The sequence below is a fragment of the Tachypleus tridentatus genome, unplaced genomic scaffold, assembly GCF_004210375.1.
Source record: "Tachypleus tridentatus isolate NWPU-2018 unplaced genomic scaffold, ASM421037v1 Hic_cluster_2, whole genome shotgun sequence".
Taxonomy (NCBI): Eukaryota; Metazoa; Arthropoda; class Merostomata; order Xiphosura; family Limulidae; genus Tachypleus; species Tachypleus tridentatus.
This window is the reverse complement of record NW_027467782.1, coordinates 39,939,940-39,967,835: the sequence shown is the minus strand read 5'-3', so window position 1 is coordinate 39,967,835 and position 27,896 is coordinate 39,939,940. Positions and strand designations below refer to the sequence as shown.

The 27,896-nt window shown below is 32.8% G+C and overlaps 1 pseudogene across 1 annotated transcript in view; it reads right to left on the bottom strand.

The window, feature by feature from the left end:
• Nucleotides 1-18,129, bottom strand: part of LOC143242285 (WASH complex subunit 5-like) — a 53,450-nt pseudogene extending 35,321 nt beyond the window's left edge. Inside the window, exons 1-9 of the transcript XR_013022579.1 lie at nucleotides 17,987-18,129; nucleotides 16,174-16,448; nucleotides 14,895-15,001; nucleotides 14,480-14,564; nucleotides 8,393-8,493; nucleotides 6,877-6,996; nucleotides 4,918-4,990; nucleotides 4,174-4,326; nucleotides 1,841-1,954 (exon numbers count right to left, since the gene is read on the bottom strand). The product of XR_013022579.1 is annotated as a WASH complex subunit 5-like (transcript). The remainder of the gene's footprint in view (nucleotides 1-1,840; nucleotides 1,955-4,173; nucleotides 4,327-4,917; nucleotides 4,991-6,876; nucleotides 6,997-8,392; nucleotides 8,494-14,479; nucleotides 14,565-14,894; nucleotides 15,002-16,173; nucleotides 16,449-17,986) is intronic.
• Between the last annotated feature and the right edge of the window lie 9,767 nt (nucleotides 18,130-27,896).

Sequence of the window (27,896 nt, the reverse complement as noted above, 5' to 3'; positions counted from 1 at the left end):
GAGACATTTCTATTAACTTTAATAAAATAATGAAAATGTATCTTTATTAGCTCAATAATTAACTATTACAGTTTCAAAACTCAAATGATGATATCTGTTTCACATTTTATGTGTAAAGAAAACAATTATGTGTACACTTTATCTCATCTTCTGTGATATTACAACACCATGCTACAAAATATCTGTTCTCTATCCATTACAGAAAACTGTGAATTGTAAAGTTGTAAGTAAAATAATATAAAGGTCTGAAAGCTGGGATAATTTTTATAAATCTCTAAATGTTTAGTTATTAAATCAGATCTTTTATTATCACACATCTTTTTAGAAACTAAGCATGTTTTATATGACACATATTCTTCCAATAATACAACTATACTTATGTTTTTATATGCCATATAAAGCGTAGGTATATGGCAGGAGTAATTATGACTCTCTTAAGGTAGCCAAATGCCTCATCATCTAATTCGTGAAGCACATGACTGGATTAACGAGATTCCCACTGTCCCTATCTACTATCTAGTGAAACCAGAGCCAAGGGAACGGGCTTGGAGAAATGCTACAGTCCTCAAATAATAAAACTACACCATGTTTTTATATGCTACAGTCTTCGCATAACTGAACTGTAACGTGTTTTCATGTGTTAGAATCTTCGCATGATTAAAGTGTAACGTGTTTTCACGTGTTAGAATCTTCACATGATTAAACTGTAACTTGTTTTCACGTGTTAGAATCTTCACAGATGATTAAACTGTAACGTGTTTTCACGTGTTAGAATCTTCGCATGATTAAAGTGTAACGTGTTTTCATGTGTTAGAATCTTCGCATGATTAAAGTGTAACGTGTTTTCACGTGTTAGAATCTTCGCATGATTAAAGTGTAACGTGTTTTCACGTGTTAGAATCTTCGCATGATTAAAGTGTAACGTGTTTTCACGTGTTAGAATCTTCGCATGATTAAAGTGTAACGTGTTTTCACGTGTTAGAATCTTCGCATGATTAAAGTGTAACGTGTTTTCACGTGTTAGAATCTTCGCATAATTGAACTGTAACGTGTTTTCACGTGTTAGAATCTTCGCATAATTGAACTGTAACGTGTTTTCACGTGTTAGAATCTTCGCATAATTGAACTGTAACGTGTTTTCATGTGTTAGAATCTTCGCATAATTGAACTGTAACGTGTTTTCACGTGTTAGAATCTTCGCATAATTGAACTGTAACGTGTTTTCATGTGTTAGAATCTTCGCATAATTGAACTGTAATGTGTTTTCATGTGTTAGAATCTTCGCATAATTGAACTGTAATGTGTTTTTCATGTGTTAGAATCTTCGCATAATTGAACTGTAATGTGTTTTCATGTGTTAGAATCTTCACATAATTGAACTGTAATGTGTTTTTCATGTGTTAGAATCTTCACATAATTGAACTGTAATGTGTTTTTCATGTGTTAGAATCTTCACATAATTGAACTGTAACTTGTTTTTGTGTTAGAATCTTCACATAATTGAACTGTAACTTGTTTTTGTGTTAGAATCTTCACATAATTGAACTGTAACTTGTTTTTGTGTTAGAATCTTCACATAATTGAACTGTAACTTGTTTTTGTGTTAGAATCTTCACATAATTGAACTGTAACTTGTTTTTGTGTTAGAATCTTCACATAATTGAACTGTAACTTGTTTTTGTGTTAGAATCTTCACATAATTGAACTGTAATTTGTTTTTATACACAATAATGTTTATCAAACTATATTTGAAGTGTCTGGAGTTCCTAGGCAGAAATGACCAGAACAAAGCCAGTTACTGTGGTTCAACACTCATCCTTACACCAAAACTTAATGATACCTGCTCCTTAATGTTTGTTGGATCTAATGTATTGGTAAGTGCTTGTTTAGCAGCTTTGTACGGATCCCAAGCTTCCAACAGATTTACTGTCATTCCCATGTACACGCTGATTACCTGAAATACACAAAAGTATCTTAATCAATAAGTGTACAACATATTTGTTCTTTACATACAGATAGTGACTACATTCACATACATTCTAAAATTAACTGAAATATATTCAGAACTTTTATTGTTACTCAACTCAACATACTAATTGAAAAACAGATAGTTAAGCCATGAAAATTAAAATAGTAAATAACTGAAATAGGTTTAACAACTTTATAATAACTGTCAAATATTGTTCTGACAATTATATGATCTCAGGCCATTGGTCATGATTGCATATTATTGCCAAAGGCCACAACTTCTATTATAACAACTCTACAAAATACAGAGGTCATTTTAGATCACATGTTGAACATTGTAGATGGACATCTCATGTTCAACATTATCGATGGAATCTCATGTACAACACTGGAAAACTTGAAAGGTTTATGATCAAACAGAGTTCCAACCTTTTCAGACTACTTTTCTTTTGACTAGTTTTATATAAATATGTAGCTGACAGTTTACTTTGTATACATTACCAGCACATATTCTCAACTTCACTGCACTGGTTGTTTGGGACAGAAAGTTTTTCTTCCCTCTGCTTTACACAAGACTGACTTGGACTGGGAGTTTTGAGCCTGCTGCACTTTGACTGTTAAGTTTTTAACTTCCATGCAGAGTACTGGAGGTTAATAGTGGCTGAATAGAAGTTCTAGGCTTTGTTGCTATCTCACCCACAAAGATGACCAAGTTTTTCCTTTCCATACGGAGTACTGGAGACTGAGACTGGCTTGGACAGAAGTTCTGGGGTCTGTTGCTATCTCACCCATAAAGATGACCAAGTTTTTCCTTTCCATTTCTTGACATACTCATCAGCAAACAAGCAAGACAAATCACCACAAGTGTATGCAGAAAACATACCTGCTCTTTCAGTCCTATCATCCAACCTCAATAAAATGTGGTATAACCCAATGCCTAAACAAGAGAGCAGAAAACATTTGCAATAAGACATCCGTCAAAGCAGAACGCCAAAATGATCTCAGAGTTTTAAACAGAATGGTTACACCTCCTCCTTCATCAAATACTCCTTGAAGACCACAACAGAAAGAAAAGATCAGAAAGTCACCACCACAACCACCATTTACCTACCGCACCTACAACAATTCAGTGAAAAACTCAAACATATAGCCAAAATTTCAACATAGAAGTCTGGTGGAAATCCTACAATACATTAAGGTCTATTCTGGTAAAAAACAAACAGTGACCTACCAAAGTGACCTACCTACTCAAACATGTCACCTATGAAATTCCATGTTCCTGCAATGATACATACATTGGAGAAATGGAAAGAAAACTCACAACAAGTATAAAAGAACATAAAGATAGTACAAGACTCATGAAAACACAAAATTCAAAGCACTCCACGTCAATTGGACATACAATAAACTGGGAAAAAGTAGAATCTCCAACACAGACAAATTCTGGAAGACAATAAAAATCAAAGAATGATTCTATATCAACACTATTAAATTTCACTAAACAGAAATTCCAGATTAGAGGTGAATAGCCTGTGGCCACCATTGGTTGAATCTACAGGAAATCTCTCCTCAGAAATGGTAATAATCCAACCAATCATAATATGCTCTCCACACCCCACCAGGAAACTATAAAGGACAGACATCTTACACACACATTGACCTGAAGATGAAATTCGAAGACTAGAAATATCATCCTCTACACTTATCTCCCAAACAGGCAGCTGCCGTTCTTTCAACAGTTTTAACATGAACTGCATTATCACATACATAACGTGATTAGAAGTAAATTGGATATGGAATATAAACTGATGAGATATATACACACACACACACACACACATCAACTAAAACATATATATGGTCATCAGTATAACCTGGCTATGGGATGTATATAATATTTTTTATATAACATACACATACACACACTGATCAGCTGAAACTTATAATGGTCATCAGTATAACCTGGATAAGGTATGCATATTATATGTATAGACACACACAGACACTGATCAGCTAAAACATACAGATGGCCATCAGCATAACCTGGATATGGACTGATCAGCTAAAACATTATAGATGTTTATCATCCATATATCCAGGTTATATATACATAGTTGAAAATCATAAGAGAAACATCTTATATTACATCTCTTGAGAGATTACATAAATACAATTCTCTCAGTATCAATACATCCTCAAACTCACCCAGTTGTCAGGAAAATACCTGTCAACGATCTCTCTCATTTTGGATGTCTGATTATGAAGAATCTCGGGTGAGAAGTACAGAGAAATGTACAACATGGAAGCCTGGTTAGCTAAGGCAGTACTATGATGTTCAGGGAAGGGAAAAGCTGCAATCTACAACAAGTAAATAACAATATTTAAATATTATTGAAGCACAGATAACCCTCGTGTAGCTTTTGTATGAAGTTAAAAAAACAAACAAAAAAATAATTCAACATGTCATCTTTTATCGGCAAAACTCCTGGTAAATAATAACTATCAAATCCATGTAGTAATCCACATATGTATCTGTGTGTGTATATGTCCTGGTAAATAATAACTATCAAATCCATGTAGTAATCCACATATGTATCTGTGTGTGTATATGTCCTGGTAAATAATAACTATCAAATCCATGTAGTAATCCACATATGTATCTGTGTGTGTATATGTCCTGGTAAATAATAACTATCAAATCCATGTAGTAATCCACATATGTATCTGTTTTAAAAAATGTATATATGACTGTACAGTTTAGATTAATAATTCACATAAAAACAAAAATATTAGGCACATAAAATTCAGTGAATTTCACTTAAACTTTTATATTTTGTGGTTTGTAAACTTACATTAGTATATAATAAATTATATAACAGCACTGAAATTATTGCACATGTAGATAGAAGAAACACTTTTAATGCTTAAACTGATATTAAAATAGCATACCTGATTGTACAGGTCATCTGAACGAAGTCTTCCAACAATTAAGTTGATATACATGGAGTTCAGGGGTACACGTCTGACAAAAACAAAAAACATTGTAGCTAAGATAAGTATCTTAGACAATAGATGGTTATAAGTATAACCATGTCAGTTCATGTAAGATGATGAAAATAAATACATTAAACACAGAAATAATTAGGGTTAAGTAAAAAAAGCATGTCTCTACTCTTCATGAGAAATAAATTAATATTTTAATTACCCAATGGATAGCCTCACAAATTATAACATCAGTGTGCAGAGGTACAGATAGAAAACGTCTGATATTTCATTGCTAGTAGTATGAACATTACAAGTACCACACATTATCAACTGCTGAAAAGCTATTAAAGATGAACTGTGTCTGAAACATTATATGAATAGTGTGATAATATCAAGGATAAAGTATGATGTGCCAACACACCAATGTGTGAACCATCAAAGACAAACTGATGTATTATTAAATTAGTGTTTGAACCATCAAGGACTAACTGATGTGCCACCACACCAGTGTGCGAACCATCAAAGACGAACTAATGTGCCACCACACCAGTGTGCGAACCATCAAAGACGAACTAATGTGCCACCACACCAGTGTGCGAACCATCAAAGACGAACTAATGTGCCACCACACCAGTGTGCGAACCATCAAAGACATTAACTAATGTGCCACCACACCAGTAAAAGTAACCATCAAAGACTAACTAATGTGCCACCACACCAGTAAAGCGAACCATCAAAGACGAACTAATGTGCCACCACACCAGTGTGCGAACCATCAAAGACGAACTAATGTGCCACCACACCAGTAAAAGCAACCATCAAAGACGAACTAATGTGCCACCACACCAGTGTGCGAACCATCAAAGACGAACTAATGTGCCACCACACCAGTGTGTGCGAACCATCAAAGACGAACTAATGTGCCACCACACCAGTAAAGCGAACCATCAAAGACTAACTAATGTGCCACCACACCAGTGTGAGAACCATCAAGAACAAACTAATGTGCCACCACACCAGTGTGTGAACCATCAAAAACGAACTGATGTGCTTTTAAATTAATGTGTGAACTATGAAAGATAAAATGATGTGCTACCAGACAAGTGTGAAACTATCATGGATGAACTGAATGGTGGTTTGTTATCATAAGAAAACTGAAGTTCTTTTTTGTATGTTACTGTACTGATAGGAACTAAGTCAGACTACAAGCTACATATAAAATCAATTATTAATATCAAGTAATTTTAGGAAGAAATGTTAGCATTTACCTTTTATGTAAAAAAGATTTTAGTTTTCTATAAACATAATACCTGCCTAACTAAGTTCTTTAAAAGATACAGAATCTTTAGTGTGAAGAAATAAGGTTATCTCCTGAGGTTACTTCAACAAGTCAGATATTTGGACAAAGTCCACTGTTGGAAAGACTGTGGTTACTTCAACAAGTCACATATTTGGATAAAGCCCATTGTGTGAAAGACTGGGGTTACTTCAACAAGTCACATATTTGGACAAAGTCTACTGTTGGAAAGACTGGGGTTACTTCAACTAGTGAGATATTTGGATAGAGTCATTTGTGTGAAAGACTGGGGTTACTTCAACAAGTCACATATTTGGATAAAGTCTTCTGTTGAGAAAACTGGGGTTACTTCAGAAAGTCAGGTATTTGGATAAAGTCCACTGTGTGAAAGACTGAGATTACTTCAACAAGCCAGATATTTAGATAAAGCCTGCTTTGTGAAAGACTTAGGATACTTCAACATGTCAGATATTCAAATACGTTCAACTAGCTGGTTATGTATTTCAAACCTACATCACAACCTAAAGCAATAAATTAAAAACCACGAGTTAAGACTAGTTAAAAAAGACTAGTTCAGAAAAATGGTGGTTACTGAAAACATTCATTGTCCAAAAGTATGAACTAACCTAAAGTATTCTTCAGGATAATTTGGAGGTTTTTTGGCACCAAGAGCTCCACTATATCCAGTTGTTCGCAGAAGTTTACAGACATCATCAATGTTGGACTCAAAACTTGATCTCTGAGCACTATAATAACAGACATATGAACAAAACACTAGATATGATATGATAAACAAAGATTTTAAAGACATCAAGAGATCAAATAATCATAAAATAGTATATATATTTAAAAGCAACATAACATATGAAAGTGATAATCATGCAGGCGTACGTGCGATTTGACCCAAGACTTTACACCTATACTTTTAGTAACATTCTCTACCAATAAGACTAATGCCATGCCAAGCTCCTATGATTTTCATTTCATCATCTCATAATTCGTTTAAAAATCTTTTTCACAGAAACCTCAGGCACACAAATGTGAACAACCAAGACAACAACAGTGAGATTCACTTACTTACACGTACACAGATACGAACAACCAAGACAACAACAGAGAGAACCACTTACTTACACATTCACAGATACAAATAACCAAGACAACAACAGTGAGAATCACTTACTTACACGTTCACAGATACGAACAACCAAGACAACAACAGTGAGAATCACTTACTTACACGCACACAGATAATGAACAACCAAGACAACAACAGAGAGAATCACTTACTTACACGCACAGATACCAACAACCAAGACAACAACAGAGAGAATCACTTACTTACACGTACACAGATACGAACAACCAAGACAACAACAGTGAGAATCACTTACTTACATGTACACAGATATGAACAATCATGACACAACAATAAAAATCATTCTTATATTTCTAATAAGCCACCAAGATGACTTGAACTTCATTAGCTCGATTTTGTTGAGTTTCAAAGAAAATGGTTAAGATATTTTTCTCACTGGTTTGAATACTAACTGCTTGGGTGTCAGCAACTTTTAAAGTTAAAAGTTTGTGTTTAGAGTTATCTGTAGGACTTCAGAATTACAAGCATGTTAATGAATACTCAACATGGATATGCATTACTTGATACTTCTCAGTATGAAAATGAAGGTACAGAAAATAATAAAAATCAAATAAACAAAGAAACACAGCATCACCGATTTCTAAAATTAACAGTTCCCATGAAATAGTATGTCAATGTTAGTTGTTAACTGACAATATAAACTAGTGGTACCTGTATCTGAAGTAGGACACCAACAGTTCACATGAAATAGTATGTCAATGTTAGTTGTTAACTGACAATATAAACTAGTGGTACCTGTATCTGTAGTAGGACACCAACAGTTCACATGAAATAGCATGTCAATGTTAGTTGTTAACTGACAATATAAACTAGTGGTACCTATATCTGTAGTAGGACACCAACAGTTCACATGAAATAGCATGCCAATGTTAGTTGTTAACTGACAATATAAACTAGTGGTACCTGTATCTGTAGTAGGACACCAACAGTTCACATGAAATAGCATGCCAATGTTGTTAACTGACAATATAAACTAGTGGTACCTGTATCTGTAGTAGGACACCAACATACGTTCCCTCACTGACCCCTCTATCTTCTGATCAACTACCAACAGCATCACTCCACACAGATAGAGAGCTTCACACTAGAAAACACTATTCTTAGAAGTTGTCCCACCAATACTTATCACATAAATCCACATTAATAAACATATTTTATTTATAAGTGACGTTCTTTAATATTTCTGAACTTTTATGGTATCAAAATATATATTACTTCTTTATTTTGTAACTGTTCTTAAAGGTTAATGATAATTTACCATAACTTCATCTGCTGGAAATACGTGTACTGTTTATAACCAAATTTTTTTAACAGTAGTTATAGACATTTAATATGTATGTACTTTAGGTAATTATGACCTTAATTTGTACTTTAAGGTGCAAAATCATTCATCTCAGTTGTTGTTTTAATACTACTGATATACGGTTTTTAAAAACTGTTTTCTAAATTTTTTTTTTAATTACAATGCTACTTCTATTTTCCACATATGTCCATTTCTGACCATGTGTTGACAACTGATTTCTCTTTAGGAATACGTACTTCATCATAATTATTGACCATGTGTGGATAGCTGAGTTTCAACCCCAAGGATTTGTGTGACATAATTAACAGCCATAATAAGTTCACATTAGAAACAAGCAATGTCAGATAAAATATTATATCAAAACCAAAGATGATAACACATTAACACTCTACTTTTGTACTGGTGACAGTTATGATGAGATTAGTGACCACATTTTGGCCAAAGATCATCTGGACAAAAAATGTGCAGCAGACTGAAGTTTTGAGTAAGTTTAATATGGAAAGTTGAGGCAGCACTGTAGTTGAAACGGAAGATTTAATTTTGATAAAAGATAAGACAGGTTTAATATTCTAACTCAGGGGTAGTAACTAATATATTTCTTATTTGTCTTGAGTATTTCTTTCTTCTTAATATGAAAGTAACTACAATTTACAAATTAGAAATATATTTTGTTAAGCAAGGTTAGATTAATTAATATAAAGAAAAATAATAATAATTTTTCACAAGATACAATTGTAAGTAACCCATGTCTTAACATAATTCAAGAAAACTATATAAGCAACACATCTGTGAAATAATTAACAACTTGTGTAATGGGATTATTAGATAGACACAGTTCAAAAGGTAATAAAGCAGTAAAATAAGTAGAAAGACATGTATACTGTTATATAATTTAAGTTATTTAGGATAAACAAATGTAGTTTTATGGTACAATTTGAAACATTCGAGAAAGAAAAATGGGTAATTTTATGTTACACATTTTTTTCACAGTGATGCAAGAAACACACATAGGTCCAATAAGTCTTTATACAAAATGATAAAAGTACCATAACCCAAACACTTTCAAAAGATGGATCTTTCTTCTTCATGAGTGAATGGCAATCTTGTATACAATTAGGATAGAAATAACATGTGAAACAAAGGTTTAATGATTGCACATATGATACCTGATAATTTTCAGATGAAGAAAAGTATTTTTAATGCTAATACAAAACAATCACTTTACACTTGAATCAGTCAACATATTTATTCCATATATTCGTAGAGAATGTTTAGTAAAAACTCCATTTTTATTTGTCTATAAAAGACTTGAAGTGCTTACTGATGGCTTGCAAAAATTTGTGAAGATAAACTAAACAAATTAAAAATTATAGTGTGGAAACTCTATAGGTCAATTTGAGGTTATGATTCAGGTCAAATTGATTTAGCCCATAGTGAGAGTAAAGAACAATATATCACTAATAGAAGTTGGTTTAATTCACAAATCTAATTGTATTTTGATCAATATACACAGTAACAGATATATTGCAAGTACAATTATGTATTAAAGTGTAATGAACTGAAACAAAATAGGATAAATTTTGAAAATAGACAATGTTTACATTCAAACACTTATTTTATGGCACAGATATATTTATTGAGCAATGTTAATTAAACTTATGTTTAGGTTTTTCTTTCTAAAAAGACAATATGAAAAAATCTTATCTTTAAATTATCTTCAATGTTTGTTTATCAGATTGACTGCTTATGTAGCATCATTTAAACATAACATTATCAGAATGTTTTTCCTTCATTAGTTACTGTGCAGTCTGACTGCTTAAGTAACATCACTCAAATGTGTTGTAACATAAGTTACTTGGCTCAGAAAATTAAAGTCCATATTGAGTAGAGAACAAATCTGAACAAAGTTGTTTATGTCTAATAAAGGTAAAGTTAAACAAATATATATTAGTTGAGTGCAAAGTACTAACAATGTATTTTTAATGCAAGTGTATGTACACACACACACACACTACATATATTACCAAAAGTACTGGCTGATAATGTTTTTGTCTCCAACTGTATTTACAATTGAATCTCATGATGTTCTCTTGTGTAACATTTACAATAGCTAAGATCACTGAATACAACATTGGTGGTATAAGATATTTCATCCCATTTATTGTGTCAATGTGGAATGTTCTGGGCATCAAAAACAATCTCACACAGAACAAGAAATGTATCACATAAGATTTCAATGACACTGAAGATGTTAAGTAGCACATCACTGAATTCAGGGAGATTCATGTTGATGGACTTTACAGGCACTTAAGTCAAGGTGCCAGTACTTATGGGGTATAAAATAATAAAGTTTCACAGTTTCATGGATTACTTGTAATATTGAAAGAGGCTGTTACATTGTGACATTTTGGAAAACACTGTAATAATGACACTATAGGGAAGGAAGAACCACAACTTCTTCAGGCTGACAATGTGATACTGCACAGTAGTTTAGACAAACAATACTCAAAATATGTCTTCATCAATTCTGAGCTTTGTTCTATATCTAACTAAACTTGTCATAATTTCTAGAAATAAAGTTTGAAATCTTCCTATTTGTAGTCTGGTCTATTCTATCACATATCTCAAGGTGAAATAATAATTTTCTCAAAAGGATACAATTCTTTAGTAATATTGTTTACACATAAATAACTTAAACTAAGGGAGAAAGCAGTGAATATTAGAACCAGTTTCTTTCTGAATGGTATATAATAAATTTTTGTTACCAGTTTTGTATGGCAAGTACTTGAACACCACTGATGTTAACTTTAAGTGTCCGAACGTGTGTTGTCAGGTTACATCAACCACAACTAAAGATTACAACAGAATGTTTTGAGCCATTAGTTATCCAATAATAAGCAACATTCAATGATGAAAATTAAAAAACAATTGTTGGTCAGTCTTAGTAATGCATTTTGTTTTGATGAGTTAGCTAAACTTCTCAGAAACAGATAACTTATTGTCACCTTGTACTAGTAAAAACTTTCAAATTTGTTTTCTAATCAAGTAAGCTGCAAGTCTAATCCAAAAGGTGAAAACAGAATGAAAATAAAAAAAATTGTTTAATTCTGATTATGTGTAATAACTGTGAAAAGTATCAGTTATTATACACTAACAACTTCTGTTGATTGTAATCAATGAGATAATTAATTAATGTTTCGGTGAAACAAGTACAAATTTACCATTTAGCAGATAACTATGGTCTGATACTAAACACCTGGAGAAACTAACTTATTAATTTAATAATATAAAAACTCATAACCTTAAAAGTTTAAGTTGTTTGATTGCTCTGCCTGAGTGCTAAGAAGGTGGAAGAAAAAGTGCTTAATACCTGTAAAACCTAGAGTATCAACAGTATTGAAAAGAGAAATGTTGCGATCAGAGAGCATACGTTCTACAGAGCAACCTCTCCTATCAAAATTAGCACTTCCCCAGAAGGGATGATGTACATCAAAGTCCCCAAGGATGGAAAAGGGAGACAGCAACTGTTCTATGAGAGCATTAAGGTCTGATTGATCATATGTCTCTCCAGGTGACAGGAAGAGAGAACAAACAGTGATAGTATGACCAAAGGAAACACAGATGGCTATGACCTCCAAGGGTGTGTTGAGTGGTAAAGACAGGCTGGGCACATGCTGATCAACCAACAGTGCAACCCAACCATGCACTCATCCATCATACAGCCTGTCATTTCTGAACAAAGAAAACCTCCAAAAGGTGACTGTGACGACAGGTTTCAGAAATGTTTCCTGTAAGGAAAGACAAACAGGATGGTAGGAGGCAATCAGGGTTTGGATGTCATCTAAATTAGAAAGTAAACCTTGACAGTTCCATTGTATCAGGATGGCCATTTTTATTTCTGTGTCGGAAATTGGGTGGAAAATCCTTGTGTTTATGACCATGTCTTTTTTTCTTACTTTCCTTATTCGAGGGAGGTCTATTGACCTCCATGGATCCTGGCCTGGGTCGATTGGGCAGGTCTTTGCTGATTGTTTTGCATCCTGGGGTGGGAGAAGATGTATCTGAGGAAACGCCTGTACCTGGAACCAAAAGGATGTGGATCTTGAGGTTTGGTTGAATGTATATGAGGAACAGAGATAGATGTTGAAGTTGATTCATCAACTTTCATAACCATGGAGGCTTTTCATTTGTTTCAAGAACAATTATTTAGGAGGCACAAAGAGATCTGTCTGCACTCCCGTAAAAGTTGTGAAATGAAGTGCAGCAGCCAGACATCTGAGATGAAGTGGTGGACAGCAATTTTTGAGCCTCAGGATAAGTAATGATATGAATCGTTTTCAAACACTGCACCTCTTTTCTTCCAACCATTTAGGCAAGAACAAAAGTAGGATGGGTGAGAGCCATTGCAAATGATGCAACGAGGGTCAGTTTCACACCCACAGGCATCATGGTCCTTGCCACTGCAAGAAGCACACATCAAGGAACCATGACATGATGTCTTCAAGTGACCGAACTGTTAACACTGAAAGCACTGGAGAATGTTTGGAATGTATGGCTGTACTCTGTAATTAAGATAACCTGCCTTGATGATAGTAGGTGGGCATGGCAACGTAAATGAAGACATTGGTGGGCACCGTAATTTCATTTTTGCGAGTGGATGTATGCCTCACTGTGGAAACTCCTTGGGTGGAGAAACCAGCAAGAATCTCAGACTCTGGGAAGTTCTTTAAACTCCTCTCAACAATAACTCTTTGTGATAAATTCAAAGTAGCATGAGGTGTAACTTCAATAGGTACATCCCCAATTGCCTTTGAATGCAAGAGGAGATCACTGTGTTGAGATGTGGATGTTTCCACCAGTATGTCACTAGATTGAAGCTTCTTTACTGACTTTAGAGAACCAGCAAGACCCTCTAGTCCCTTCTGAATGAAAAAGGGAGACATTTGCCCTAATAGCTTGTCTAAAAGTGAATGCAATATAAAAAAAAATGAGGTAGAACAAGTGCTACAGATGGTGAGGATTGCTGCTCAGAATCTTCAAGATGTGGCCATTTTATAGACTGTTTTTTCACCATTTTATTAAGATTTTTAACTGGAGTATCATCCATAATAAAGAGAGGGAAATTTTGGTGCTCACCCACCATGGAGCCCTATGAGGATACGCACTACAATGTCAAACAAGGACACTGCAGCAATGCCAGGGTTTTGTGAGCACTATACCCAAATACCAGCATCAGATATAAATGTCCACAACATCTGTTGAGAACATCCAACACTGGTGCTTGATTGACCCTAGCCAGAGAGGACCAGCTGACTGACCCAAGGGGGCCACCCCAAGGCAGTCCGTCTACAGGAATTCAAGACCAAAGTGATGTGTTAGGTAGGACCCTCAACCACCAGGATCCTCTACTCCTCTTAACAGCAAACACGTGGGTAGATGTTTAGATCCCAGAGGAGGTAAACAGAACCTTCCCTGGGAGGTCCCCTCACCACATACAGGAATCCACACTGAGAGGTCAACAGATATACGAAACAGTGTAGACCATGCCAAGATTACAGAAGTACATTTATTTCACCAATTACTATAACTAAACCTATGATTATTGTATTTCAGAAAATAAGAAATTTCCATTATTAGCTTAATTAAATAGCACAGAAATACTTCTAATGATGCTACATATGTAACCATATAAGTTTGTTTCTTCTTATGCACCCAGCTACACAATATATATGAATTTTGTTTCCTCTAAAATAAATTTGTATCTTACCAGCAATTGTTTCCCATCTTCTATTAGAAGAACAGATTCAATAGTTTGTTGTATATACACTCCTTCATCAAGTTCTTCAAGATACCTAAATGAAGATTATAATGTTTTGTGGCAGTCAGGTTTAGTAATTACTTACTACACATGATACTGTCCATGCTATTTATAAAAAGGACTTTTTGAATAAAAACTACACCCATCATCCTACAATAAAGTCCTGTGCAAGGTAACAAGAACATCTATAAATTTTATATTCACCGTTTCTTTGGATAAATAATCAGAAGTTTTAACCTTCTGCATCACAACTAAACATCAGACAAATATATTTCACATTTCAGTGCACACACTTGAAGATCTCTGAAATGAAATTTTTCTAGGAATCATCATATTGAAATAACCCACTCATGATATTAGTTACCTGTTCAAATCCAGCATATATTTGTGGACACTCTCAAATGCCAAATAAAATCTTGTCAATATCTCGATGTAGTTTTCCCTGAATTCCTCATCTCGATCTTGTAATTGCTGAAATGAAAAAGTTAAAATAAGATCTTGATTTAAAATAACCCACTTTTTATAAATATTATTTTATCTTTCACAGATGCCAATGCTCAGTTTTGGGTATTATCCACAACTAAATTGTAACAAGGAGTCTTGTTGTACTGTATGGAAAATGTTACACTATAATCTCACGGAGTTAACAACACAGTCAATAACAAAGGTAATCACTGTCAATTTGAATAGAATACTTTTACCTCAATCAGTTAAATATTGTACTTGTAGTCACGAGCTCAGATGTAAAATCAACAAAAGTGTAACACTTAGAGTCTACTACGTGAACTTCTGTAAATCTCAGCAGACATTTATTAGAACGGCCAATTGAAGAAGTTACTTTTATCAACTGAATTTTTTAAAACTGCTGGTAGGCTAAATCCATCTAAATACAATTTAGCAAAACAAATTCTGCTCTAACTGGAAAAATTGTAAGAGCAAAGTTAAAGAAATTCAGAACAAGATAAAACTAATTTAACCTTGTAACTTGAGTAACAGTGAATTTTCATCATTTTGTAGCCAATTACTGTTTCTCAGTCTTGCCTGTCATGGTATTATGTTTATCTCAACTTTAAGGGTAATGTTCTAAAATTATAAGAAAAGTTTTCTCCCATTCTTTACAACAGTACGAAGTAAAAGGCTTTCAGCTTGATACAAATCACCATAATATGATAAAAGTTTAGTTATTTCTGTTAAAAGAAATTACAGTTTAATTTTTATTTTATTATTTACTTCAATTATATTTTTTACAGTATGATAGGTAATGGTTTTCATGGAACAAGATGAAGTAGGCTTAGGTACACATGTATCAAATATAACAAAACTAGCTTTATTATTCAATTTTCCCATTTCAATTCTTTCAATTAAATCTTCATTAATGGTTAAGAAAAACTTTTTTTTTTTCCTTGATAAATATGACAAGCATACAGAATAATGTGATTACTGTAGTAATTTGTTTTATTCTGTATTCTACAAGGAATTACTGTGCTGGCAAATCAGTTACAAAATTAATAACATGCAAACAGTTAACACCAGTACCATGTTGCAGTAAACTAAAAATGAATTATATAGAAATTTATTTTGAAATATAAATTATAAAATGCAATTTTTGAATATTTTCATATTGTCAAAAGATGTTTACTTACAGGATTAGTTTCTATTTTGTTATCATACACATCTGCCATTTGGAAATAACTAAAATCACAAAGAACATCTGTATATTTCAGTTGGTCTGACTTATTCTCCAATCTGAAGACAGCTGGAACCACGCCGGCTAGTCGAAGAAGTTCAGCAATGACTGCATTACCCCTGGACACCAGTCGTAGCAAGTTTTGTCCACAAGCATTATTATCAGCTAGAAAATCTACCATTTTGACCACGATTTCACCAAAAAACCTTTAGCGTGATCATGAAGTTTCCACTGTGTATTAATAAAAATGACAGTTTTAACATAATAAAACAAAAGTTTTAAATTATGTTTCACATTTTATACACAGAAGGTAGATAGTAATGTCATGGTCACAATAATTTGTTGATAGCTATGTTTTCAATTTTAGCTATTCTTAGCAAGTTTCAACATTAAGTGGTATACCTCTGTTTAAGTAAACACAGTTGATGATTTATATGAAATAAGTATGCTGAACTATATACTTGTTATAATTAAGTTTAACTTATTATATGAAGGATTTGAAATTGTTGATGTTTGGAATGTAATAAATTCTAAATTACCGATTGCGGTTTACATTCTCTTGTGCTTTAAAAAAGATTATACATTTGTAGCAGTCATGGAATCTTTCCAGCCATTATATTACTAAGTGACTGAAGGTACATTTGTACCAGTTACAGAAATTTTCCAGCTACACCAGTACTGACTGATTAAAAATACATTCAAATGAGCTTTAGAAACTTTCCATCTGTGATAATGATTAACTAAATTACAGATCTAAGTTCTAAAGGCAAGACATCAAAATCTAAATGGTATTAGTTTCATGGAAAGAAAAAAACTGATTATGAGAACAAAATAATTTGAAGATTTTACTGCTTTATATAATAATTACATATATAATTATTCTACAAATAGCAAGGAATGCATTTATATTTCAAAACATACTCTGCCTGTTACTAATGGAATGACACATCTCCTTTTAATCAACGTTGGTTACAATGCCAAACTACAAAATATTTCATAATTACTCAGTAATTCAATATCAAATTTGTTAGTTGTTTATGTTATTAAATAATGATATGAACATTAATGTTTAAATTTCTCTAGTATAATGTTTTGATTCTCCTTATAGAGATGATAAAATTATTTATATAGTCTGGTAACATAACCAATCGGCTCAAAATTGTATTATTCCAACACTGAGAGAAAACAGTGAATATACACTGAAAACAAAACAAAGTCCCGAGGTAAATAATGCCTCAAATGTTAAATTAGGACAAAGCCTAAGTCTAACTGTTAGACTAGTGGTGAAGGTACAGAAACCCACAATTAGTACTTATTCTACTTCTAGTCTTACAGTTACATTGATATTAGTATCATTCTATGGGTATAAAAAAAATGAACACCATACCACTAACTTATACCATAAAATATTGTAAAATGGTCAATGAAAATGCAAAACGACATTAGGTTTAGGTTGTTGTTTTTGTTTGCTTTGATGTAATATTTTATGACAGATCCTATATTAACTTAATTACTAATAGTTATAGATGGACTAAACTGTATGGTGTGCACTCTCAGTCTCTATAGCAACATATGACATTTAAGTTTTAAACAAAACTATGAGGTACGAGAGCCTAATAGTAGTATCAGTAAATCACTAACATTAAATATATAACAATAACTACAAGTGTAACATTATGTTAATAACACTACCACTAATACTAAAGGTAAAACTGTAAAATTAATGTTAATGTCAGTTTGGAACCTCGAGTGAAAACAAACAAAACCACCTTTGGATAACGAAATAACAGTTTGATTAACTTTTGTTTCCTGTCTTCATATATTACAATTTATACAAAATTTCAACCACAGTTTAACTTTATGCATAACCGAACAGTAAGCGTCTCCGAGAAAGTGTAATATATACGAAACAAATTACCGTCAAAAATATAAAATAATATTCCTACCACAAGTCACATCGAGCATTTCTAATTAAAGGGGTGTTGTTATTCATATGACATTCGTTACCTGGATTTTTAAACTATAAATACGAAATCCATCACTATTAATTAATAAAATATGCTGGTATTATTATTTGGAGTAATATTTTAAAACATTTTATTATTAAAATAGACAATTAAATGTGGATCTGAATAAGACTAAATGAAAGAAATCCAGAAATTAGAGCTTCTGCAATAGAACTGGGACAATTATTTATTCATTTATATAAGAAATTTTAAAATTATATTTAAAATGTTGATATATACAATATTTTGTTGTTGAATAATGCCATGGCCTGGCATGGCCAAGCGCGTAAGGCGTGCGACTCATAATCCGAGGGTCGCGGGTTCGCGCCCACGTAGCGCTAAACATGCTCGCCCTCCCAGCCGTGGGGGTGTATAATGTGACGGTCAATCCCACTATTCGTTGGTAAAAGAGTAGTCCAAGAGTTGGCGGTGGGTGGTGATGACTAGCTGCCTTCCCTCTAGTCTTACACTGCTAAATTAGGGACGGCTAGCACAGATAGCCCTCCCTATCTCGAGTAGCTTTGTGCGAAATTCCAAAACAAACAAACAAACATTGAATAATGCCTCCCGATGAGACTGCGTTAAGTCAACGAATGTAAAATGCTAAAAATCAAGGGTTTGACTCCCCTCGGTGGACACAACTGATAGCCTGAATAGTTTCGCTGCGAAATGCACACGTCGTTGTGTGATATACGTTTGAATGAAAAATGTAATTAATCATTAATGAATGATGTTTGTTTGAAAGAAAGCAAAAAGGTACACAATGAACTATTTGCGCTCTGCCTACCACGGGATTTGAAACTCGGTTTCTAGCTTTTTTATGTCCGCAAACATATCGAGGTGCTACTGAGGGGAATCATTAATGACTGATCTATTGCCCAAACTGGTACGTGTACTGTAAATATATTATTTCGTTTAATTTTCACAACGCTTCTGTGCTAAATAAAAATTTTAATATAAATTAAAAGAACAAGTCAGATATAGGGTTTTCAGTTGAAACAAATCAAATAAAAACTTCAAGAAAAATTGTTGAAGAGTTATTTTATCTTAATACGAACATTTTAAACATTCCTTATTTATTTTATTTGGAATAGGGGTAATTATATGTATAGATTGTGATTAGGTTAATTCAGTAAGAGCTGATTTCCTTTCTTTTTGCCGCCCCAGTGGCTCAGCAGAATGTCTGTGGACTTACAACGCTAAAAACCGGGTTTCGATACCCGTGATGTGCAGAGCACAGATAGCCCACTGAGTAGCTTTGTGCTAATTTCAAAACAACAACACCATTCGTTATATTTTGCCCCCCAGTGGCTCAGCAGTATGTTTGCAAACTTACAATACTAAAAGCCGGGTTTCGATATCCGTGGGAGGTAGTTAAAAAAGGCCTCAGCTAGTACAGCAGTATGTTTCCAGATTTACAACGCAAAAATCACGGATTCGATTCCCCTTAGTGGGCTCAGCAGATAGCCTGATGTGGTTTTGTTCTAAGAAAACACATGCACACGCAAACCCTTTCTTTTTTTATGCGTAAAGTTTTAAAATAATACTGTTATAGTGATTATGCATAAGGGTAAATTTATGAAAAATTTAGCCAGAATTTAATATATTTAGTGTTTGTTTGATTGATATTTTATTAAATACTTTTCTGAATAAAAATATCTAAGATTTCTAAGAACCTATGATCGAAAATAAAGATAACTGTATAAGAGTATGTTTAACACATTAAATGTATTTTACAACTACTGCCAACAACTACTTTCGCTAAGACTATTGACTCCGATACATTTGAGACGAATATTTTTCTTCATTGGAATTTACGAAGATTTATTTTTTCCATTAAATTACCCTTGTCATCTGCTATTTCTCAACAGAAAATGCGGCTATTGACAATATCAGGTATTTATAATCGAAGTAACTCTTTTATTAAAATAGTATAACACTTTAGTCTCAAACCGTCCTCAGTCGAGAAGATAAAACATGATATTCATCTCCAATGAGTAATTTTATTATATCTCTAACAAATTCTTATGCTCGACTCTCACGCTATTTTGCAAAGTAACCTCATTTTTCTAAAGTCTAAACAAACTCTGTATTTATCCGTTTGATGAGCTCTGGTACTGGGCGACATTTTGTCGTAACTACCTACGAAGACACTGAGGTCCTATCATAGTTTGTTTCTTGTTGTTGTATTTTTCTTTTTTGTTGGTAGGGGCTTCCTTCACACACTTTCAGTGTGGCATAATGGTTTACGTCATAGGTTACAGGAAATGGCTCTACCCCAGGAAACTATTCGCTGGCTGTCTAACTTCCTGAAAAACAGAATGTGTAAAGTAAATGTGAATGGGGCCCACTCAGGGCCCTTTTCACCCGAAGCAGGAGTCCCGCAGGGAGGGGTTGTTAGCCCTATATTATTTATCATGTATGTTAGTAATATGTCTCTGTTGGACCTAACTTTAGGTTTTTCATCACAGTTTGCTGATGATGTAGCAGTTTGGAAAAGTGTCCCCACTCCGTCAATAGCAGCAACGAACTTACAACCAGTTTTAAATAACATCGAAGAATACTGCCAGAAATATAGAATCAAAATCAATATTCCAAGTGACATTATTCACCAGACTGAATAAGCTGAAAAAAAGATCCACCAAAGCTCTACATGAATGGATCACTTTTACTGACTGCTACATCTGCTAAATTTCTAGGTCTTACATACGATTCAAAATTAACGTGGTTACCGCACACTAAAAACATAATGAAACGAATATGAAAAAGAGCAAACAATGCAAAAAGTCTTTCAGGTAAAAACCAAGGAACATCTCCAGGCAATATGCTCAAAATCTACAAAACGAACATTAAACCCATAATAAAATATGCATCACCTGCCTGGATTAACATAGTACTCACACACTTACAGAAACTTTAACGAACACAAAACTCAGTTCTAACTTCGGCATATAAAGTACCACGAAGCACATCATCCACATTCATGCACAAGTATGCAAACATAGACACAATATCTGAAATACTCTGCATAATTCTCTAAAATATTTCAATAAGAATTGGCATAAGAATAACTTAATGTGTGATCTCGACAGATACCGCGTACATGATGTAAATAGTCCTAAATACCTCTCCCCTATTAACATGTATTTAAGAAATGTTACACAAGCTGGCCACCTCTCACTAGACAATTATTTTTTTTTTGTTTAATTATCATTATTTTTATTTTCTTATTTATTTTTTATTATTATTTTATTTTATTTATATTGTTACTTCAAGTAGTGGTAGCATTTTCTCCATGGAGAAAAACAATATAAGAAGAAAAAGGAGAAAAGTACAAAAAAAAAAATATATATATATATATGAAAAATACAAAATATATATATATATATGAAAAATACAAAAATGGAAAAAAATTTACAAGAAAAATAGTTAAAATAGAAAAAAAACAAAAAACTTGTGCGTTCATGCATGGTCTGTGCCCTGAAATGGGCCTGAGTACGATGTTATACTTTTGCTCAGATCCTAAGCTTTAAAAAAAAAATCCTTAACGACAGACGCTATCAACGTTCGGGAGGGAAAAGAGGTCTAATGTACCTGACCCTCCTGGGTATTTAACATCCATACCCAAATACCCACACAGTAAAACTCGAAAAACTCACACGCTTTCACAAACACACATAAATATAATTTGATGTTATAACTTGAAATTAAAGTCAAACTTCAGCATATATATATGTTTGTATATATATATAATAACAATATATAAATATATAATAACAATATATAAATATATAATAACAATTTATAAATATATAATAACAATATATAAATATACAATAACAATTTATAAATATATAATAACAATTTATAAATATATAATAACAATATATAAATATATAATAACAATTTATAAATATATAATAACAATATATAAATATATAATAACATATATATATATATAATAACAATATATATATATATAATAACAATATATATATATATAATAACAATATATAAATATATAATAACAATATATATATATAATAACAATATATAAATATATAATAACAATATATAAATATATAATAACAATATATAAATATATAATAACAATATATAAATATATAATAACAATATATGTATATATAATAACAATATATATATATATATAATAACAATATACAATATATATAACAATATATATAATAATATAATATAACAATATATATATATATATAATAACAATATATATATATAATAACAATATATAAATATATAATAACAATATATAAATATATAATAACAATATATAAATATATAATAACAATATATAAATATATAATAACAATATATAAATATATAATAACAATATATATATATATATAATAATATATAACAATATATAGTAACAATATATAAATATATAATAACAATATATAATAACAATATATAAATAATCACGTTTTATAATTTTTGAATACACACCATACTTCTACTTTAATGTATACATGCTTTCAATATTTGAAGTGTTTGAAATTCTCTGAATGCCACAAATTATGCATTCCTCACTCCTTTACAAATGTTTATTCTCAATAAAAATTTCATCACCAAATATATGTTTCCACCTTTCCATTTGTACATTGAGTAACATTTACATGTTTCCATCTTTCCATTTGTACATTGAGTAACATTTACATGTTTCCACCTTTCCATTTGTACATTGAGTAACATTTACATACTTTCTCCAATATTTCACTTTTTAGTCGATTTTTAGCTGAGTAGCAAGCTACCACTTTTACTTCTTAACTATCCTCATAGATAAAATAATCCTTAGTATATATATATATGTTCTTTATTCATTTCTAATGGCAACTGAAAATTAATCATATGTATTTTGCTCGTGGTTATACTTAATAACACTTAACACTTTCTATAACAGTTAGCCACAAACAACACAATCATAGTGACCACAATAATATATTTCTTTTTCAAAGATACCTCATACAGTGAACGATAAAGTTAACATCACTATCTCACAACTAAGTGGATATCACTAACTGTATATCAAATTGTATGAAAATCACTTTCTGTCTTCACTTCATTCATCAGATTTTATGGCTACTCTTTCTTCTTTTCAGGTTCTTATCTGGTGGAAGAAATGAAGCACTGATTCATGACTATTGATAGAACACAATCCTTCCATTTCATAGACTGTTCAAACGGCTGAACACGATAATCAGGTATAATAGAATTATCATGAGTGAGTTGACAACTGACAAAGCTCTCAAGGTTCACACACATCACACCAGTTTAGCACGATAATCAGGTATAATAGAATTATCATGAGTGAGTTGTCTTTACAACTGACAAAGCTCTCAAGGTTCACACACATCACACCAGTTTAGCACGATAATCAGGTATAATAGAATTATCATGAGTGAGTTGACAACTGACAAAGCTCTCAAGGTTCACACACATCACACCAGTTTAGCACGATAATCAGGTATAATAGAATTATCATGAGTGAGTTGACAACTGACAAAGCTCTCAAGGTTCACACACATCACACCAGTTTAGCACGATAATCAGGTATAATAGAATTATCATGAGTGAGTTGTCTTTACAACTGACAAAGCTCTCAAGGTTCACACACATCACACCAGTCAATCAAATGATGAGTCCCGTCTTTTATAGAACTTTCAAAGAGAGTTTAATGTAAGTTTGGTTTATGTCACGACAGCTGTCAATTAAATGTGAGAAGTCATATTGTATCTCTTTCCACTCTAAGTTGTGTATATATGTCGTACACCACTCTGTGTGTCTTTTATCTTCACAGCATAACATTTCCCTTAAAAAAGGTGCTTTGAAACGATAGGTATCGGTGCATCATGTTTAGGTATCCTTGATGGCCAACTCCACAACATAAACGTCTGCTACTCAGAGTCTTTCATCTTCTATTTTAGTGGCTTTATTTTTTTTTCTAATAATCATATTGTTCTAGGTTAGGTGAAACCTAAACATGGTTAACCTAACAGTATTTCCTATTACGATCTTGTTCGTTATCGATGCGATAAATCACAACAACTCCCTAAGTATTTGGATTTCTCGTCACGATCTGAAGATGTAGTAACAAACTCGCACACCCCACTATCTTATGCACACTTTCACTCTTTTACACGCATTTTGACTCTTTGCCAAACACACTTCCACTGGAGATGTCTTCCATAACTGGAATAGCATTTTCTTTACTACTATAGTGTCGTCTCTGTCCCCTGTTGGCTAAGTCTTGTCTAGTAGTGTCAATTCATAACGTTTCTCTCGTCATCTCCAGTTAACTTTCTCTTAACGTTTGGTTCTCAAACGTTTTGTCATTCTCGTTCTAGTTATAAATGTCTTCTCCAACTGTTCACATCTTGATTCCCGAACATTCAATGTGTTTTTTTTCTCTAATCCCAATAATATTGCCAAATAAAGTTCATTTTATAATTAGCTAACCTCATCATTGGTTAAACTAGTTGGAATTTTGTCATCAGTCTACAAGAAACCGGCCTACGTCCTATTTAGATGGGTTATTGTCATCTAATTCAACCACTTCAGTGGTCTTTGAATAAAACAACCTCATATTGCTGCCTAGTCCTGTTCGAGTTGATTACTAAATCTTTTGATAACTTAGATTGTATAAATTAGAATAATGAAACCTAACACAAACAGAACTACATTATCCTTATAAAAATATGACAGAATGTAACCTTGAAAAAGAGTTTTGTTTGATTAACTTAATTACAAAATATTTTCCTACATGTTAAATCCAACATTCATCACTTCACAAGAAACTCTCATTTACTTAGAGTAACTAGCACCAAACAAGTGACTGGACATTTTCTTCTCTCCTTCCTCTACACAGCAAGTGTTGTCTGTAAAGACTGACAAAATGAATTGAATGACTACTCATGACTAATTCTTGCCATTTTTTCTTATGACGCAGTTAAAATTGACTTGTAGAAGTGGTAAGCACTAATATTTGATCTACTTATAATTAGCGTGTTGAAGATTTTTATTATGTAGGAATGAGGAAAACGAATATTTGAGAAGTTACCTTTGAGAAAATATGTAAACAACTAAATAAACAGGCAGATAATAAAATGAGGAACTCCCCTTTCTATTGTAATAAACATGAGTTACTTTTATCAACCCCTTATAATTTCTTCTTATGACGTGAAGTTTCTATATTAATTGTAATTATATTATTTAAACTACATCTTATCTCTGCTACCAGTTGTTAATTAATTAACCTTTGAACTTTTCGTTCAAAAGAAGTGGGCGCCAGAAAGAAAAGAATATAAAATCTAGTTTGGCTCAAACGAACAGAACAGTTTACAAGTGTTCATTAGGATAAACTCGTGTCCTCCTCTTACCGAAAAAATAAATGTTTTCAAGAATTTTTTCTCGAAAATTTAAATCGACTGGTGGATTTTTCCTTTCTTTTATTTTTAATACTGAACATTGAATAATCTCTTTTACTTCACATAACTGTCCACGTAATCTGTATTTTTAGACTAACATTAATCTATTTCACAAGTTCAGCTGTTAAACCTGTTTAAACTGCATGACCGTCAGTGGTTCCAAGGTTCGCTCCAATTTACCACTAGTCCTCCCATTTCCAAGAAAACACGCTCTAATTTTATGGTGATGATAAACCCACTTGAAATAAAATTTATTCTAAGGACGACTAGTATCAAAACTTTAATAATTGTTAACATGGTGATGATATAAGCATCTACGTTATCGTCCTCTCTCACTAATTGGTTGTGAGAGGAGTGGATGATTAGCTGTCTTTCCTTTCGGGTCGGCTCGCGCAGATTTCCTCGGATCTCTTTAGGCAGTAATCAACAAATATCATCAATAAAACTTGGTAAATCTCGAAAGATTAGTTACACTACTTTCAATATCACTATGTGATATTCCAATAGAGTATTAAAGTGACTGTGTGTAATGAGAAGGCATGACTAGTGTTAACCTTCTGAACCATGTTTGTTGTGTATCCAATAAGTGGCCCTGATGGTTCTATGATTAGGGTGCTCGAAGCGTAGTCTGCGGATTACGGGTTCAAATCCACGTCATATCTAGCATATTCGCTCTTTTAGTCGTGGGGGCGTAAAAATGTGATAGTCAATCCACTAATCGTTGGTAAAAAAGAGCATCTTATAAGCAAACTTAATAATTATGTAAGGTGGTATGACTAATAAAGCCTTCGATTTTCTACTTTTTATCCAACTATAGATCTTTCAGGAAATTTTATCTATAATGATTAAATTTAGAAATTTGAAAAGGATAAGGGAAAATTTCATATTCGAGTGTAAATTATGGTATGTTTAAAATTATTTTACTTTTATACTATTCAACATCTACATCAGAAATTCAAGGAAAGGCGCCAATAGCCATACTAAAGAATTTTTAGGTATTATTTAGCAAAATAATGTGCCCAACTACACAAGCTTCGGAAAGTCACTGTGCAATTTTGTCTATTAATAAATATATAAGTGCACAATGACTTTCCGAACACACTGTATATAACAAATAAACAAGCAGTCAGGTTGTTCATCCATTTACACATGCGCCGCCCCCAATGGCTCAGCAGTATGTCTTCGGACTTACAACACTAAAACCGTGGTGGGCAAAGCACAGATAGTCATTGTGTAACTTCGTGCTTAATTCAAAACAACAACAACACGTGCGCCGAGTTATACTCGTTTCAGTATATTGCAGCTCTGGTTATTAATCTCAGAGAATATGTACGATTTATATTTATGTATATTAAAATACACACTTACTGTCATATCCTTTTATTTAGATATTGTCTTAGAGCCAGTTTTGTTTAACTTTCTATAATTTTTTAAATTGTCTTTTGATAAGTTGACTTTGAGTTGGTTTTAAAATGGTTTTGCATTATAAAAACAATTCTGTTGACATTTCAGTTTATTGTAGCATTTTATTGTTTTTATTGTTGAGGAGAGCAGATGGCGTTAGTGAAAGGTGGTGAGAAACGTGGAGAATAGGAGGGTTATTATTGTTTGGAAGGGGAGTCACCTTCCATAAAACGTTAGGTAACTCTCCTTCTGGGGTTCTTTCTCTTTTCTGTCTCTTTGCCCGCTACAACCTGCTTGAGACTCACTGGACCAATTTCTCACGAAAAACATGTCTAATGAGATTTGTTTCTGCCTAGCACCCTCCCCATGTCTCACCACACTATGTATGCCACTTCTCTTCCTAAATTTTTCAAACCACCCCTACTAGCCTTAAAGGCATCACTTGTATCAGCACTCGTTCCAGGGGTGTTTTTCAGGAGATCAGCATGCAGTTGCTTTGCTTTCTCACAAATGATGGTCTCAAAAATGCTATCACCAGCTAACCCAAATCAACAACAGTTTTTCTACCTCTTCTACTGTTTGTTTCGTAAGCATTGTCACTCTTTTGCAACATCAACTCCTTTGATAACCTCTTTATTTTTCAGTATGGTGCAGACTGTAGACTTCGCCATACCAAACTGTGCAGCAAGGTCAGACACACGAACATCACTCTCATACTTCGCTATGAGATCTTTTTTTCACCTCTATTGTGGCTCTAACAACTTTTCTTTTTGATTTGCTGCTTTCATTATCCATCTTTGACCCTC